Here is a 16416-nt window from a genome sequence, read left to right as displayed (position 1 = left end):
ATTAGCTAGCATTTGGAAGTCCCTCAAATTAACATGCATGAAGGACTGTGGCCAAACTCCCACTGGCTCCTATAAAAGCAGTAATCAGTCCTTCAAACAAGATTCTCTACAAAATAACACCCAGAAGCCCCTGCAGAAGGGATTGCCAATCTCACCATCTGACTAGATTAAAAACAGCAGTAACAATGTGATAATTGACAGGAGAAACTTCCTTGACAAGGAATGAATCAGTGTTTATTTTTAGCTCTTTTCCCAAATGCTTTATTTAAACAAAAGACCAACGAATCATTTCCATCATTATATTGTCCACACTAGAAACAGGAGGTGGCAGATCCTTAGGTATCTGCAGGAAGTGCTTCATTTTGGCTCATCCTTTGAGGTCTGTGCCCTGGACGGGTGCAATTGTGCCAATTGTCCTTTCATTTCTAGTCGGATCAAATATGAAAAGTAACAAGGTTTCACTAAATTTAGACACCCTTTAAACAATAGTTTTTATTACCTAAATAGCAAGCCTCAAAATAAGGCTTAAAGAAATTCTAAGTTGTGCTTTTCTCTGTAGCCCACTTTTGCTCCAAAGCTTCACCTAGACAAGGCAGTATTTATCTTGTCACTGCAACTGCCCACTGCAGCGTTTTGCAATGACAAAGCACTTGTATTCCAAGTAGAAAAGGTTGTTCTGCCTATGCAGAGGAGCCAGCAATAAAATACTTTCTAGAAGGCAGCTCACCTGAGAAAAGACTCGGCAAAAGATTTGTCCCATTTTGTTGAACAAATGCAAGGAAACTGTGTCAATCCTGAGGACACCAAGTGATATCTGTTTTCTGGTAATAAGTTTTGGGGTTCCACTTTGTTTCAAAGTGGAGGTGTAAAGTTTTTTGCAATTGCAATTGTGGATTGCATCATGAGTTTCATCAGCAGAAAAGGAATCAAAACTTCAAAAATATCTGATTTTTTTTAAATTTTAAATTTCTCTTATCTGCTATGGAACTTTGAGACATAAATGAATCTTTGTTTCATTTTGCCACACATCTATATTATGAGGATAGCTACAAAATACATAAAGAAATGATTTACTGGTCTCTTCATAGTTTCAAAGCAGTTGTACCACTCCAAATTAATAGGTAGAATCATATTTAGTCCTGAAGAAAGTGCCTTCATTTCCAGCATTCAAGTATTTATTCTTCAGTGGAAAAAGTTAGTTTAGATTTTAGTTTCTACACTTGTCAGTATTTCAGGAAACTTTGTATATACTTAGGCTAGACCAAGCTCCTGTGCAGAATGACTGAGAGAACTGGGGCTGTCTAGTCTTGAGAAGAGGAGGCTGAGAGGGGATCTTATTAATGTCTATAAATATATGAGGTGTGAGTGTCAAGGTGGAGGGTGTGGTGGAGGGGCAGCAGCCCCAAAACTGAGGCCTCCCTATGCCTCTACATGCCTGGACATGTTTTTCTGCCAGGGACCCATGGCAGTGAACAGGTTGTGTAACACACACACGCCCAGTCCATGTACCCCTGGGGTCCGCCCAGATAATCCCCAATTGGGAGGATCCAGGCAAACAGCTTCTGCCTATTAAGGTAAGGTTTGGGCTTACTGCCAACCTGATTGGTCACTTAGATGGCCAAGTGAGCCACAAATCTAGAGTCAGAGTCTATAAAGAGAAGTGCAAAGGAGCACCATGTGTTCAGAGATCCAGACTTAGCTGTTCAGACTCAGCTCTCTGATCCACATCTTGCTGCCCTGACCTGCTTGCATGGCCTAGACACAGAGTCAGGCCCTTACTCTCTTGCAAACATTACTGAGGCACAGACCTCTTGCATTGATCTCAAGGCACAGTTAAGCTGTCTGCGAACCCTTTGAGAAGCAGAGCGCATGCACGCCTGTGCTTCATACATATATAGGGAGCTGAGAGCCCCCTGCCTAAGCCTAGAGCAGCTGTACACACTGGCTTGCTATCTTGCATTTATCTACAGAGCTCAAGTCTCCCTGCAGCCCAGCAGACCCTGCTTGCCAGCAGTCCTGTAAGCCTGGAAAGATCTAGGCCCAGCAGATCTTTCAGACTGTCTGCTAGCCTACAAACACAGCCTGCTAGCTGTGAGACAACCGTGTCAGAAGCTACATGGACAAATCCTTCTCCTGCACCTGGAGACACACACAGCATCCAGAAAGAGCAGCACCGAGGCAGAGACCACTTCGCCAGGAGAGAAGGTCAGAGAAATCCTGTTTATCCCAGCCACTGGGAACACTTAGCATTCCCTGCAAGCCGGGACAGATTCCAGCTTCACCGAGACCCGAATCCTGGGCACACGCAGTGGCACAATCCCGGGAGGGTGATTAATAACTAATACTTAAGAGCAACACATTTAAGCAAGCTTTAATTCCTTTGTAATGTAAGTTACCTCTGTCTTCAGAGCAGGCATAGTTTCAGCCCTTGCTGGGCTAACAGTGTAGTTGTTAGGAGGCATTAAGCCTAGGGGAATCTCTGTCTATAGTTGTTGATAATTTGGTATTTCCATTTAATAATCAAATCCCTGTAAATATATCCCAACTGTTTTCATAACTTTGCACAACAAACTTGATTACATAGTGGTTGGGGGTGGTACAAATTTGTCAAGATTAATTTTTAATAAATAATTTTATAAAAAATTAATACAGCCTCAAATTAATTTCTCACCTCCCCCTAACAGAGGAGGAATAAGAGAAATCCCTCCATGACAGAGGGTGAGACCAAGAATAAGGTAGGTCAATAAAATCTACATGAAATTTATGGAGTTTTAACTAGAATTTATTTTACTGGCCATACAAGTCCAAAAAGTAAGGGGTTAGGGCAGAATTTGGGAATTTCAAACAGCAATTTTGAAAATCCCCAATGAGCTGTGTCTGACCTTGCATTGTGGTGATGGATTATGCAAAATTAATACTCTGTATTAATTTTTATATCCAGGCAATGATTGTTAATAACTCTGAAAATTGTTTATTAACATTAAAACTCACCAGAAAACTCATTCACAAGGTTCAAAATGCACAGGTTGGAAATTTATACATGCAGGGAACAGGCAAAACTGGATCACTTATTTCTTAAAGTGGCAAATGCAAACATTATACTGGAAGAGGCTTTTAAGTATTTACTCACAAAATTATTATTACCCTACTCATGGGGCTAGCCACAGTCCCAGACAGTACCCAAACGCTTTCAGGGCATTCTGTCTTGTTGGCTGCTAAGATTTGATTCTTCCCAGACTTCTGGGGAAAGGAGGCAGACAATCTCTGACCTTGTCTTCTGGCTCCTCTGGATGAATCTGTTTATCTCCAGGACTTCTCATCTTGGCAGGGGACTTTCAGGTGCAGGCAGGATGTCTTGCCATGTGCAGTCTCAGCACAGTGTCACACTGGCTATGCAGGCCGATAGTGTGCAGGCATTTAAAGCCTGTTCCTGGTAAGCTCTCCAGGCAAATTCAGGATGCAAAATGAGGCAGCAGCAACACCCTGTGCTGCCTGCTTATCTCTTTTATCAATATCTGGCCTGAGACTAATGGGGCATTGGACATGGATTAGCCACTCAGAATGGCACTTTCAGAATGACACCTAATAGTGAGTATTAGGTGAAGCCAAGGCTTTTGACCTCCCCTCCCACGGTTGCCTCCTCCAGCACAGAAGGAGGAGCGGGGGAACATGACTGGGCAAGCCAGGGAATGGATAAGCCCATGTTTACCCTTTCAGGCCTACCACCATAATTGTGTCTAAATTTCCATAACACTTTATATGTTTTTACATAAGCTATTCTGCTGTATAGAGTCTCTTTCTAAGTTCCCAGATCTGCATCAGTTCAACAGGGCTAAGCAGCTTGGCACTCCTTTGTATCTCAACTCTGTCAGGAGCTAGAACACTATGTGTTACTCTGAGTACCTGGAGCAGTTCAAGAGGTGATCTTCAAACTCTTTTAATGGATGACTGTGGGACTGTGTCTTCACAACTGTGACTGTACTTATTTCTTCTAAAAAAGGACATTTTTATTATACACTAGAGCAGGTGAAGCATTTATTCAGGATGTGGAAGGTCTGAGTTCAGGGCTTGTTCCTTGCAGATCAGAAGCATCAGTAGTCACATTGATGTCTGAGTGCCTAAGCATTCAATTGAAACTCGCTTCAAAGCTTAATCACTTCCAACCCCGTCCCCTGCACAGACCACATCTAGAGTGAATGGTGAAGCTCTGTACAAGGATGTTTAAATTATCAGTGATGTTTTCCTATCAGAACTGAACAATAACCATGTTGTCAGAGGGGCTGAAAAGTAGCAGTTTATTAGCCAAGATGCAGCATATGCTATGAATGTGGTATGCACTGCTTCTGAGTATAGCTAGCCTAGGAGCCTTCCACTTCAGTGTGCTCCTACTGTCAAGCAAAAAACAAGCACTCATTGTTTAAAATATGGGGAACTGATCACTTTAATAAAGAAAAACATATTAGTCTTTAGTAGAAATGTTCCTTTAAGCCTAGCAGTAACTACTTGGGAATTTCTATCTATCTGTATCTAGTGTAGCTATCACTCTGGCAGCTATAACCAGTACTGGCTGCTAGTCAAACTTTCTGTCTCCCGCAAACACAGATTTGAGAGCTACCACTGGATGGCACTCTGATGCCACAGAGTATGTAACTGTAGGTGATTTTATTGGGCTGCAAATACAGACATCTTATAAGGACGAAAGAACCAAGTTCACTTCTTCCTTGTGCCATCATAAATTTGGAGTGACTTTACATAAGGCATTCAATTTAATTTTGAGTTGTACCAGCATCACTGGGAGAAGATTATGAACCAGATGTTGAGAAGCAGTATTTTGGCTATTGATTCTATAAATAAAGTTTGAAGCAATTTATTAAATACAGTGAACAGGTATGGAGGCTGTGGCCATGAAAAACCGAGAGCACCCAGCTTCAGTTCCGTGCTGTTATGGGCTACACTAAATTCTAACAGTTGACCTTAATGCTTTTTCACATACCTGTGTTTTAACCCCTGAGGCTGATACACAGTATTCTATAAAGATACAAGAAAATTCTTCTATGGCTGGCTGTAAAACATGAAGCTACCTTCACTACAGAAGTCAGCATTTGAAGTCTTTGTTTTAAAGTTTCCAGTCTAGATGATTAAAATATTTGAAGAATGCTTCTATCATTTCTAATCCCAAATACTGTGCTTTTATTTTGAAATACTTGGGGAAATGGTGCGATTATTTTCAGATAGAATTATAATTCTGCAAATGTTAACTTGTTTGTTTGTTTGCTTTAGAAAGTATTTATTTTTCTGAGACTAAATCAGTTTTGGACTATATTTGCATATTAAGAAGTGGTGATTAACTCAGCTCTTTAGTGAAATAGGATCATATCCAAACCAGCCCTTTGAGATAATGTACTATGCATGTGTTATGTATCAATCTCAGGTGGCCAGCGCCAGAACGAGAGGACACAGCCTCAGGCTGCACCAGGGGAAATTTAGGCTCGAGGTGAGGAGAAAGTTCTTCACTGAGAGAGTCATTGGGCACTGGAATGGGCTGCCTGGGGAGGTGGTGGAGTCGCCGTCCCTGGAGCTGTTCAAGGCAAGATTGGACGTGGCACTTGGTGCCATGGTCTAGCCTTGAGCTCTGTGGTAAAGGGTTGGACTTGATGATATATGAGGTCTCTTCCAACCTTGATGATACTGTGATACTGTTATGCAGCATGTGAGATAATACTAGGAGAAGTCTGCAAATATGTTTGAACATGAAATTTGTGCTTCTGCTCCATTTCTGTTGGTATAGATGGTGACAGGTCTCTCCGTTGTAAAGAGCTTCAGTTCCCTCATCCCAAATCTGAGTATTAGAAATGTCTGACAAGTTCAGGAAATCTTACAGCAAGGTAATTTTCTCCAACAAGAAAGCTAGTAATCAATAAGCTGAGGCATTTCCTATTTGGGGCCTGGTAGCATATCTCTGGTTTCAGACAGGGAAGGAAGTTCTTGGAGTGTTTTACCACAGCCAGCTCTTGTGATTTACTTGGCAAAACTGTAAGAAGGAAATTGTGTTAACATGTCTAAAGCTTATTCTTGCAAAATGCATGGTTCCATGGACTTGGGATCTTTAATATGTGTTTTTTGTTATCATTTGTATGCTGTCTGAGGATAATATACTAATTCTGTGATGCTTGACAGAAGTGTTCTAGTATGTGTGTTGAATGTACACAGAAGGAAGCCTAGCAGGGTCAGGGTATGAATATCTCAATACTCCTTTCCTGTTGTGGCTTATTCTGTAGGTCATCATAGTCCTAGCATAAATTTGTCACTCTGGGATGCTCCAGACTAAGAATTGTCTCTTATGGTTGAATACACAGCAACCCAAATCTATTAATAGAAGAGAATCATAGAATCATAGAATCATTAAGGTTGGAAAAGACCTTCAAGATCAAGTCCAACTGTAACCCAACTACCATGACCACTAAACTATATCCTGAAGCACCACATCTACAGACTTCTTGAACACCTCCAGAGAAGGCAACTCCACTGCCTCTTTGGGCAGCCTGTTCCAATGCATCACCACACTCTAAGTAGTAGAGTAGCTTTTCCTAACATCCAATCAAAACGTCCCTTAGCATAATCTAAAACCTTTTCCTCTCCTCCTGTTGCTAGTTGCTTGGGAGAAGAGACTAAGACCAGTCTCACTACAACCTCCTATCAGGTATTTGTAGAGAGAAGTAAGATCTCCCCTTAGTCTTCTTATCTCCAGACTAAAGAATCCCTGCTCTCTCAGCTGCTCCTCATATGACATGCTCTCCAAACCCCTCACCAGCCTTGTTGCTCTTCTCTGAACACATTCCAGGACCTCAATGTCTTTCCTATATTGCAGCACTCAGAACTGTAGTATTCAAGCTATGGCCTCACCAGGACTGAGTACATGGGCACGATACCTGGTTTTGATACAGGCCACTATGCCTTTGGCCTTCTTGGCCACCTGGACACACTGCTAGCACCCCCAGATCTGTTTCCCACCAGGCTGCTTTTCAGACACTCTTCCCGAAGCCTGTAGCATTTCTTGGGGTTGTTGTGACCAAAGTGCAGGACGCAGCACTTGATCTCATTAAACTTCATTCATCTCAGACCATTGATTTAACCTGTCTTGATCTCTCAGCAGGACCTTCCTACCCTCTTCACTCTAGGTATTGTAGATACTGGTAGATGAAAGAAACACTGTCATGGAGAGTTTACAAGCTCCAGGTGACACAAGTTATGAACAGAGATCCAGGGAAAATGAATGATTTGCCCAAGGTCATGTACTAGGTTTGTGGCAGTGTTAATCCAATTTGAGGCATGTAGGCACCAGTGCTTGTTCTGTTGGATGCATCAGTCACAGGAATGCTAAACTGGAGAAGTTCATTTGGAAAAATAAAATGGAGTTGGTGGGGGCAGGGAAAGAAAGAAGTCATGCTTGGCATAACTTGAAGACTTGCAAGAAATTTCCATGTTCCCATTCTTTGAATAATTTGGAAATACATAAACTCTTGGGATCTGCATTTTAAAATGTTGTTTCAATCTGGAACAACATCTGTTAAATGTAGCCAAGAAACATCTGTTTTTCCATTCCTGGAGCCCTGAGCTGAGGCAGTCATTCTCCTGTCAGCTATGCTGTGGGGCAAAATTGGTCCAATAGGTCATTCTGTCCTCAGTTTCTTATTAAAAGAGTGGCCAACAACAAGAATAAGCAGGAGGGGAAAGGACGTTCTCTGTAATGTACTTGTTAGTCTGTGATAAAAAACCCCAAAACATTTAGCTTCAGAGTTTGTTAGATAACTGGTGAGAGCAGAGCTATTAAGCATTAGAAAACCACCAGGGATTATATGGCACTGTAAGATTTATTAGCCCCCCAAATGGTTTATCTTTCATCATTGGAAATAACAGTCTGATATGAATTCCAGTGAAAACAATGAAAATCTCACATTGTTGGTCACTGGGCTTTGAATTTTATCCTCTCTCTTATCACTGATAGATGGTGTAGTGGAAGCCAGTCACCAGTATACAGTGTATTAACTACAAGATTGTTGTTAACTATCATCTAAGCAGCCCTACATAGTGCAGTAATTGAAGAGGCAGAAATGGTCAATGCATTGTATACACTGTCTGTACTCCAGTGGAGTCAATCTGAGGACAGCTGGGAGGAAGGATCATTTCAAAGGCCTCAAGCAGACAAGACCATAAACATACTGCAAGGATTTTAGTTCTTCCATTCCTGGCTCTCTGTGCCTTTGATAATGCCTTCAACAAGCAAACATATTCTTGAAAACTGCATACTATCCTCCTTATATGTCAAGAACAGAACAAGGACTCATAAAGGCATTTAGATGCTTATGCTTCTCCTGAAATCACTGGGCATTAAAAGCATAACTAACAGTGACAGCATGCACCATGATCTGGTATTTAATTAGCAATGAAAATGTGTATCTCTGTGACATTAAAATTAGGAGACTAGCAATACAACAGTGACAGAACCCTCTGTATCTAACCTCACTGAAAAATGGCTGCACCTTTGTTTTTCAGGATCAGTTTCAAAAACAACAGGGAAAAGACATGCTGTGACCCTTTGCTATGAACATTTTGGTGACACAAAAAGGCCAAAAGGCCACTGGCGTCCTGTTTCTTATACAGATATAATTTGCCACCAGTCGTGTGACCTAAAATACAAAACTAATCTGGAGGAAGAGTTCCTCTCCTTTTATTTTTTTTTCTTCAGATGTGACCTTTCTCTTTCCAGTCCACGAATTTAAACTACTGAGGAAGTGAATCCTAATCTGAGGAAGAGCTTCCAAAACAGAATTAGAGATGCAGCACTTTCTGTGGCATGGTCTTGTAAAGTGCTGATGGTATAAATTAACTAATGGGGGTCAAGTCTGTGCGCATAGAGGAAACTTGCTAAAGAGAGATAGGATGCAGGAAGGGAAAAGGGAGTTGTACAGTGTGCAGGCAGTTTCAAGCAGCTTCCTGACACTATTTACTTGGCAAAGCGTTTTGCTTCCTTCAGAGCAGTGTTTGACTTTGCTTTCACCATCACCAGCATAAGTCTTTATTGGTGTAGTGTGTGGTTTACACTGCCCAGAATTCACAGTGTGATACTCATCATTCCCTAGCTAGTCTGTAATTACCCATACCCATGCTGTGGGATGGTCCACCCATATCCCAACTGGACTGCAGTCAAATGTGTGCTTCAAGTAAAGAAGATGTGGTTTGACTGCCAAGAAAGACTGTGCCATTTTACTTCAGCAATGGCCAAAAAAGTTAGTAATGTTATACGTACGTGGAGAATGCTGCTGTCAGTGAATAGTTTGGAACTGAATGACCCTGTTTACTCTGTGGTCCGTGGGTTTGTAGCCTATTTTGCTCAGTGCCAACTTCATCTGCTCCCTTCAGCCTCACCTGATTTTTGCATTTGCCATATATACCCTTTTCCCCAAACAGTTACATTTGTTATTGCTTTGGCACATCAGTATTTCCCATTGCCAAGATTTACAGATCGCACTCAGTGGTGCGATTCAAAGGGCCAGAAGCCCTCCGCACGCTGTGAATGCAAATACGCTGCTTGAGTTCCAACGTGGTCCCACTGATTAATCGTGGATCTGGAGATTTATGTAGGACCGAGGGACATCTAGTGGTTCAACAAAACATAGCAAATGAAGGTGTCACTGCTCACAAAAGGTACGCTGTTGTGCAAAGTAGACTATCCATGGAAATAGAGACTAAATTAAAGACTTTCCCAGTAGCTGAAATGCTGTGTGAAAAGATGAAGTTATTTTAGCTAGGAGTCGATGTTTCTGTGTGTTCCTATGTTCTGGTGAAAAGCTAAGCTGACTTTGAAATGTACACAAGTTAAAATGTATTTGCTAGCAGTTCTCAGGAGGACATAACAACCTCTTTCATGAGGAGAAGCTGCAGTACAGGGCAGACGGTTAAGAAACAGGAACAAATCACACAACACAGCCCTGTCATTTTTTTTTTCCTTACCTCAGATGAATACATTTATGCATGATAATCCAGGATGTAATTAATTAGGCTTGGTTATAACTGTTAACTTACAATGATTAAGACTAGCTGTGAAGAGTAATTGAATGCAGAACTTTCTCTGCAATGTGTTCCCCATTTCATTACTTAAATCATGGGTTTCTTTAACAAGTAACACACTCTGAGTCATGTTTTCCTCCCTTTCTTTTGTTCTTCTCCTATCATGACATCCCAATAGCTTTTATTCTAAATATGAGATGCCCACTAGAGACACAAAAATCAAATTATGAGCTGTTTTCTATTGTGAACCTGTATTTGTACTAGAGTTGCTATTTTGTCTTTTTCCAGTCCATACAGAAAGTCCAGAAGGATTATGTTAGTGTATTACACTCTTCAGACCAGGCACAGTGCTTGACCTCTCCTGAAATAACTAAAATTGAGCAACCAACATGAGGCAGTGCTGAGGAAAGGCTGGAGTATGCCTTGCACAGATTGTGAGTGGAAAGGGTACACGAGAGAGACGAGATTCAGCACCTGACATCATTTATGTGTAAGATCTGTTACATGCTGGAAATCAGCCTAGGACTCCTCTGCTCATACTTCTGTTGATGTTGGAGTGCCAACTGCAAAAAAAAAATTTAGTACATACTTATTAACCAGTACAGACAGACAGAAATTTCCATTGACTAATCTTCCTCTGGCAAGGTGAGTCATCATACAGAAAAAGATGTTTCTGCTTGCTATCTGTTCAGATTGTAATCCAGTAAGAGCTCTAAAAGAGGCCAGGCTAGTAGCTTAAAGACCTATGACCATCTCCCACAGTAACAGTGGGAAACTTGGAGAAATGTCTGTAACTTCAAGCTTTCTGCAGAGAAAGATCTTCTTTAGAAATTGCTTTGAAAGAAGATGGCAAGGATTCTGGTAAGAACTTAGCCTTTTCTGTTCATGTTTCTTCATCTGGCAAAACAAGCCATAATCCTTCCCTACTTCATAATGGTATTGTAAGGACTCACCAGTTAACATGTAACTAAATGTGATCTCCTATTCTAAATCCCCTAGATTTTAGTTCTTAGAAACACAAATTTATCTCACCCTTATTAAAGACCTTTTCCCTCCTTTCTCACATCCATATTCCTCTTTGTTTTCTGCTCCTGCAATTCACAGTTGTTGCTAGTGTTGCTCTTGGACACCTGAGAGAAATTTTCAGAATCATACTGGCTTTTCCTAAGCACTTAAGTAATCACCAAAGGAAAAGAATTCTTCATTTTCTTTTTCTGTTGGAAGATTATTCATACTTCATAGTACTCACTGCTAAAATTTCTCATTACTGCTCCAGCTCTTTGCTATTGCCATATATTTACGTAGTATCTTTTAGTCCAAAGGTCTCTGAGAAAATGAATAGTGATCAAACCTGGGGTTATCTGTAAATAAACTCTTTTCTATATTTGCATGCTGCAGGATATATACCTCTTTCTAAAAAAAACCACCAAAAAACAAACAAACAAACAAAAAAAACCCAACAAAAAAAAAAACCTTTCTCTGGAACAGAACAGTAGCCAACTAAAATACCTCAGTTGTCTTAAATGCAAAGTGTACTGTCTAAACGAAATTGCACAGGGAACCTAAGAAAGCAAAATTATTTCTTTAGGGATGTAAGAGGTACACAAATCTGGAGGTGTCATTTTAGTTATGGCCCTGCTGCCTTCTCATCATCCAAGTTACCACAAAACCTTGCATGACTTGTGAAACAGCCCTTTCTTTTCTCCCTCCCTGTCATGATCCCTTTTACTCATGCTCACCACTGTCTCTCCTACTGCCTTCTGTAAAACTCAGAAGTTGGATTTTTCTCATTGCTCCATATTATAGTTCCTTCTCACCTCTTTACCAAACTCTGAATTACTCCCCCACCCAGAATTACTGCCAGATGCTGTATGTTAACATAGGAAACATCCCAGCCTTACATATGCATAGAGTTACATTTCATATGGACTTAACAGTGAGAGTGGTGAAACCCTTATAAAGGATGCCCAGTGAGACTGGAATGTCCACCCTTGGAAATATTCATACCACCACACCTAAGCAACTTGACCTAACTGAAGATAGCTCCGGTTTGAGCACTTAAAGGATGAGACAATATCTGGTAATTCCTTCTGATTAAAATTATGTCACAATTCTGTAATTCTAAAGAAAGGTTGAAGTAAAATAGGAAAAACACACAGGAATAAAAGAGAAAGATAACTTTCTGGCAAGAAGAAAAACAGGAATACAACAAACCAAACCAGAGCTGTGCTCAATTAGTCTACTTTTCGTCTTGCTTGTACTAAAGTAATTCAGGATGAAGTCAGATGGATGTTAAATTCAGTAGGGAACCAAGAAGAGAATCAACCCAACATATCTGTGATTAGTTTAGGCTTGCTTTATCTGTCTGGACTCAAAGCCCGGCTGCTAAGGTGTGTGTTATCTTTAGAATATCCTCAGCTGGAGCATTCCAAGGTACCATTTGCTTTAGTTCCTGCAGATTCCGATTAGGAGCATGATGCAAGCATGAGCACCTTCTCAGAGCTTTGGGCTGAGCAATGGCTCAGGTGCTACAATCAGATGTGTGCTGTAGAGTAACTTTCTTGAGGGGGACAGAGAGGATGAGAACAGATCAGAGGTACCTTGTCTCCCTTCACAGCAGGCAGCAGTGCCAGCTTTCTCACCCTCTGAACATTTAAGAGTGTGGTTTGTGTTCCAGTGTGTGTATACATGAAATGTCCAAGAGCTGTCATAAGTCTGTGCTGTTGTAGGACATCTCAAATCTACCTACGTACATTTTATAGTACGACTAAAATTCAAGGTGAAAACAGAGAAATAGTAACAGAAATGTAAACTGTATCCCATTTTTTGAGAAGGTTTAATGATCTTAGTTCACACTCCTCAACCTCACAAACAATTTATGTTTGCCCAGTTTGAGAATTCACTACCATTTACTACATGGAACAACTAAAGATCCTTGATTTGAGAGGTACAAGTAGTTTTAAAAAGTCCTTAGAGTTTTTATCAAGAAAATTGTTCCGCATTCCAGCTAAATTTTACTGCTGTTTCTGGTTCATTTGGGAGACTCATCACTACTGGACAAACAAGCATTGATAATACCATGATCTGTTTAACAAATATAATATTCTAAAATACTGTTCTCCCGCTATCCTCTAAAATGGAACAAGTTCCTGAAATTGAAAGCTCAGGAACAAAGAGCACAAACAGAACAAGAAATCTGGCAGCAAGAGATTTCTTTTTAAACAATAGAACTGCAAGAGCAACACCCTGTTGCACATCTCAGTAGAAGGGTACTGACAAATATGTTAAATGCCCAATCACTAAGCTATTTTAGTATGATAAAATTCCCCCAAACCCAAGCTATGAAACCAAAAGCCAATTCAGGAGCTTGAATCTGATGGTAAACTATAATATATCACTCATGGGTGGCCTGTTCTGGGCTCCCCAGTTCAACAGAGGGCCATAAGGATGATAAGGGACTGGAGTATCTCTCTTACAGGATGAGAGACTTGGGGTTAGATAGCCTGGAAAATAGAAGACAGAGGGAATCTTATAAATGCTTATAAATATCTAAAGGGTCACATCATGAGGATGGGGGTACGATCTTTTCAGTGGTGGCCAGTGATAAGGCAAGGGACAATGGGAGTGGAGGAGTTTTCACTTGAACTTAAAGAGAAACTTCACTTAGAGGGTGATAGAGCACTGAAAAAGGCTGCCCAGAGAGGTTGTGGCATTTCCTCCTCTGGAGACTTTCAAAACATGCCTGAACACCTTCCTGTGCAGCCTGATCTAGATGATTCAGCTTTAGCAGGGGTGTTGGACAAGATGATCTCCAGAGGTCACTTCCAACCCCTACCATTCTGATTCTATAATGTTAAATCTGTGATTAATTACACAAAACAAACAACCAAAAAAAAAAAAAAACCCAAAAAAAACCCCACAACCAACCAGGTGATTTTTAACACACACATACACAAAAAGAAATCCGAAACTAGCAATTAAAACATGACATTAAAAAGTTGTGTGCTTGAAGACTCTGTTAAATTTTCCTCTGACAGCGTTCTACGGGATTATAACAGAAATAGAAATGAACTGACAACCTGAGAGAAAAATGAGTGATTTATTAGACCAATTGATAAAGCTGGAAGAAAGGAGCAGGTAAACTTCCAGGCATGAAGGTGCTTCTTTGGATCTGAAATAGATAAAGCAAGCTTCAAAGCTAAATCCAATTTAAGAACGATGGTACTGAACTAGAACATCTGCTTTGCTTCAAATGTTCATTAATTTAGATTTTTAAGCTATAAGTGAAATTTATTTATAATCATGTAGCCCTGTAAGTGGATTATTATCTCTAAAGCAAGCTTGCAATTACAAAGGGATCTAAGGAGTAAAACCTAACCTAGCAAATCTGCACAAAATCACATTGGCCTTCCATGAGATTTACAAGCCAATTTGCTGACACTGCTTTAGAAATTATTAACTGGATTCCCAATTCACTTAGGTACTTTAGAAGACGCTTTACTTTCACTGAAAAAGGCAATAAACAAATCAAGGAACTGCCAAGCAGTGGATACACATGAGTCTTTGCTGCTTACTCAAACCCAGCTGTGGCTGCAGAGCCAGTTACGCTGGGGACTGGGGTATTTTCCTGAACAGACTTGCTAACAAGCTCGAAGTTTAAGATCTGATGTAGGTACTAACAACAGACAATGCCAAGCAATGATCTGAGATGGCATGGCTGTAATGACATAAGTGTTGTTTTCCATTTGTCATTTGCATTTGCTGAAACTTTTCGCTAGAGATGGTAGGGAGGGTTAGGCAGAAAAGTAATTTTCTATTATTGGCCATTCAGGAATTTTTAAGCTGTTATTTATTTAATCATCTACAACAGTTTCCTTGTTTTTAGAATACGTGCATGATATCATATCCTGAGCCCTTCCTTTTTCTTGCCTCTTTCCTAGGCACTAGGAGGAGCCCAGCTACAGTCATCATGTGAATTGTTCATAATACTTCAGTGGAGCTGCTTCTGCCATCGTCTGCCTGCCTTATTCACACTACTGAAGAAATTGCCGTTGCAGGACAGACAACCCTTTGAGCACAGTGAGTATCAGCTGAGAAAGCAAACTATCTCTCTTGCTTGTAATGTTGCATTGAAGGAAGATCACTTCTCTATGTGATCTATATATGTGCAGTTAGGGACACAAATACAAATGAAAGGAGAACTCACTGTCATTCATCACTGCAGTGAGAAGAGAAAGGACATTCCTGACCCAGGTGGGGTGAAAAAAGGAATAGCAGCAAAAGCTCTCAGGGTGCAGAGATTGGAATAAAAGTGTGGGTAGGTGTAGGAAAGGGCCAAGGTACATGTGCTGTGTGAGGCAATGTGCCCCTTCCCTGCAGAGACTGACAGCAAAAAAAAAGAGCTGCTGTAGTGGCTAGACAGGCAGCCGTGCATGAGCATATGGCATTGTTTCAATGCTGGATGACAAGGACCTATTAACCCCCAGGATCACCCACTACCGAAGTGCATGTGTGGGACTCTGGTCAAACCATCATTCCTGGTGGTCAAACAGTTGTTCCTTCATTAGTTGGACAAAACATTTCTTGGTTTTGGTGTAACTCCTTTGATCAGCAGTGTTACAGGTGGTAAGTGAAGGAATGGAATGGTGGGCTTTCTTGTCCCTCTCTTCTCCAATGTGCCATGACAACATAGACCACCAGGTCTCCACCCAGCTTGTGTGTCTGCTCTGGTCATCATGTGTTTACAGGCAACATTTTCCACTGCTTATGCTTCCAGCACACAGCCATGCCAGTCTCTTGCCTTGCTTGTTTGATTTATTACACCTGGGGATCAAGTGCTCTTGCACTCTATGGAAAATGTCCATAAAGATAACAGCTCTGTTCTGTCCCCTTGTCCCAAAGGGCTGTTTCCCAGGGAGTCCCATTGACTAATTCCTTGAAGAGCTGGAATTTTGCTTTCCCAAAATTCAGGATCCTGACTTTACTCTTTGCCTAACATATATCCCTTAGAATTGTGAACTCCACTGGTACATGATCACTGCAGCTCAGACTGCCTCCAATCTTGATGTCACCAATTAGCTGACTTGAACCGGTGACCAACAGATCCTATATTTAGTTATCTCATTGTCATGCTTAAGAAATTCAAAGATGAAAGGCGTGAGTTTCCTTTACATAAACTATCTAGCTCTGCTCTTGTTTCCTGTTTACACATGTGCTCAATAATAAATTTTCCACCCTTACATCCAGGAAATGTTAGATATGCATAAAATGTTTAATTTATTAATCTCATTAAGAACTTGTGAGGTAGATTCCCTCATTTTACAGGTGTGAAAGAGAGTGAGACAGTTA

General features: G+C 40.8%; 1 protein-coding gene across 1 annotated transcript in view; it reads left to right on the top strand.

The window, feature by feature from the left end:
* The first annotated feature begins 15079 nt into the window (after nt 1-15079).
* RALB (RAS like proto-oncogene B) overlaps nt 15080-16416 on the top strand; it is a 54922-nt gene continuing 53585 nt past the window's right edge. Inside the window, exon 1 of the mRNA XM_064157515.1 lies at nt 15080-15147. The gene's annotated coding sequence lies outside the window, so the exon portion shown is untranslated. The remainder of the gene's footprint in view (nt 15148-16416) is intronic.

This window comes from Pogoniulus pusillus, chromosome 2, assembly GCF_015220805.1.
Source record: "Pogoniulus pusillus isolate bPogPus1 chromosome 2, bPogPus1.pri, whole genome shotgun sequence".
NCBI lineage: Eukaryota > Metazoa > Chordata > Aves > Piciformes > Lybiidae > Pogoniulus > Pogoniulus pusillus.
Note: the sequence above shows the minus strand (reverse complement) of the source record. Positions and strands in the feature narration are given on the sequence as shown.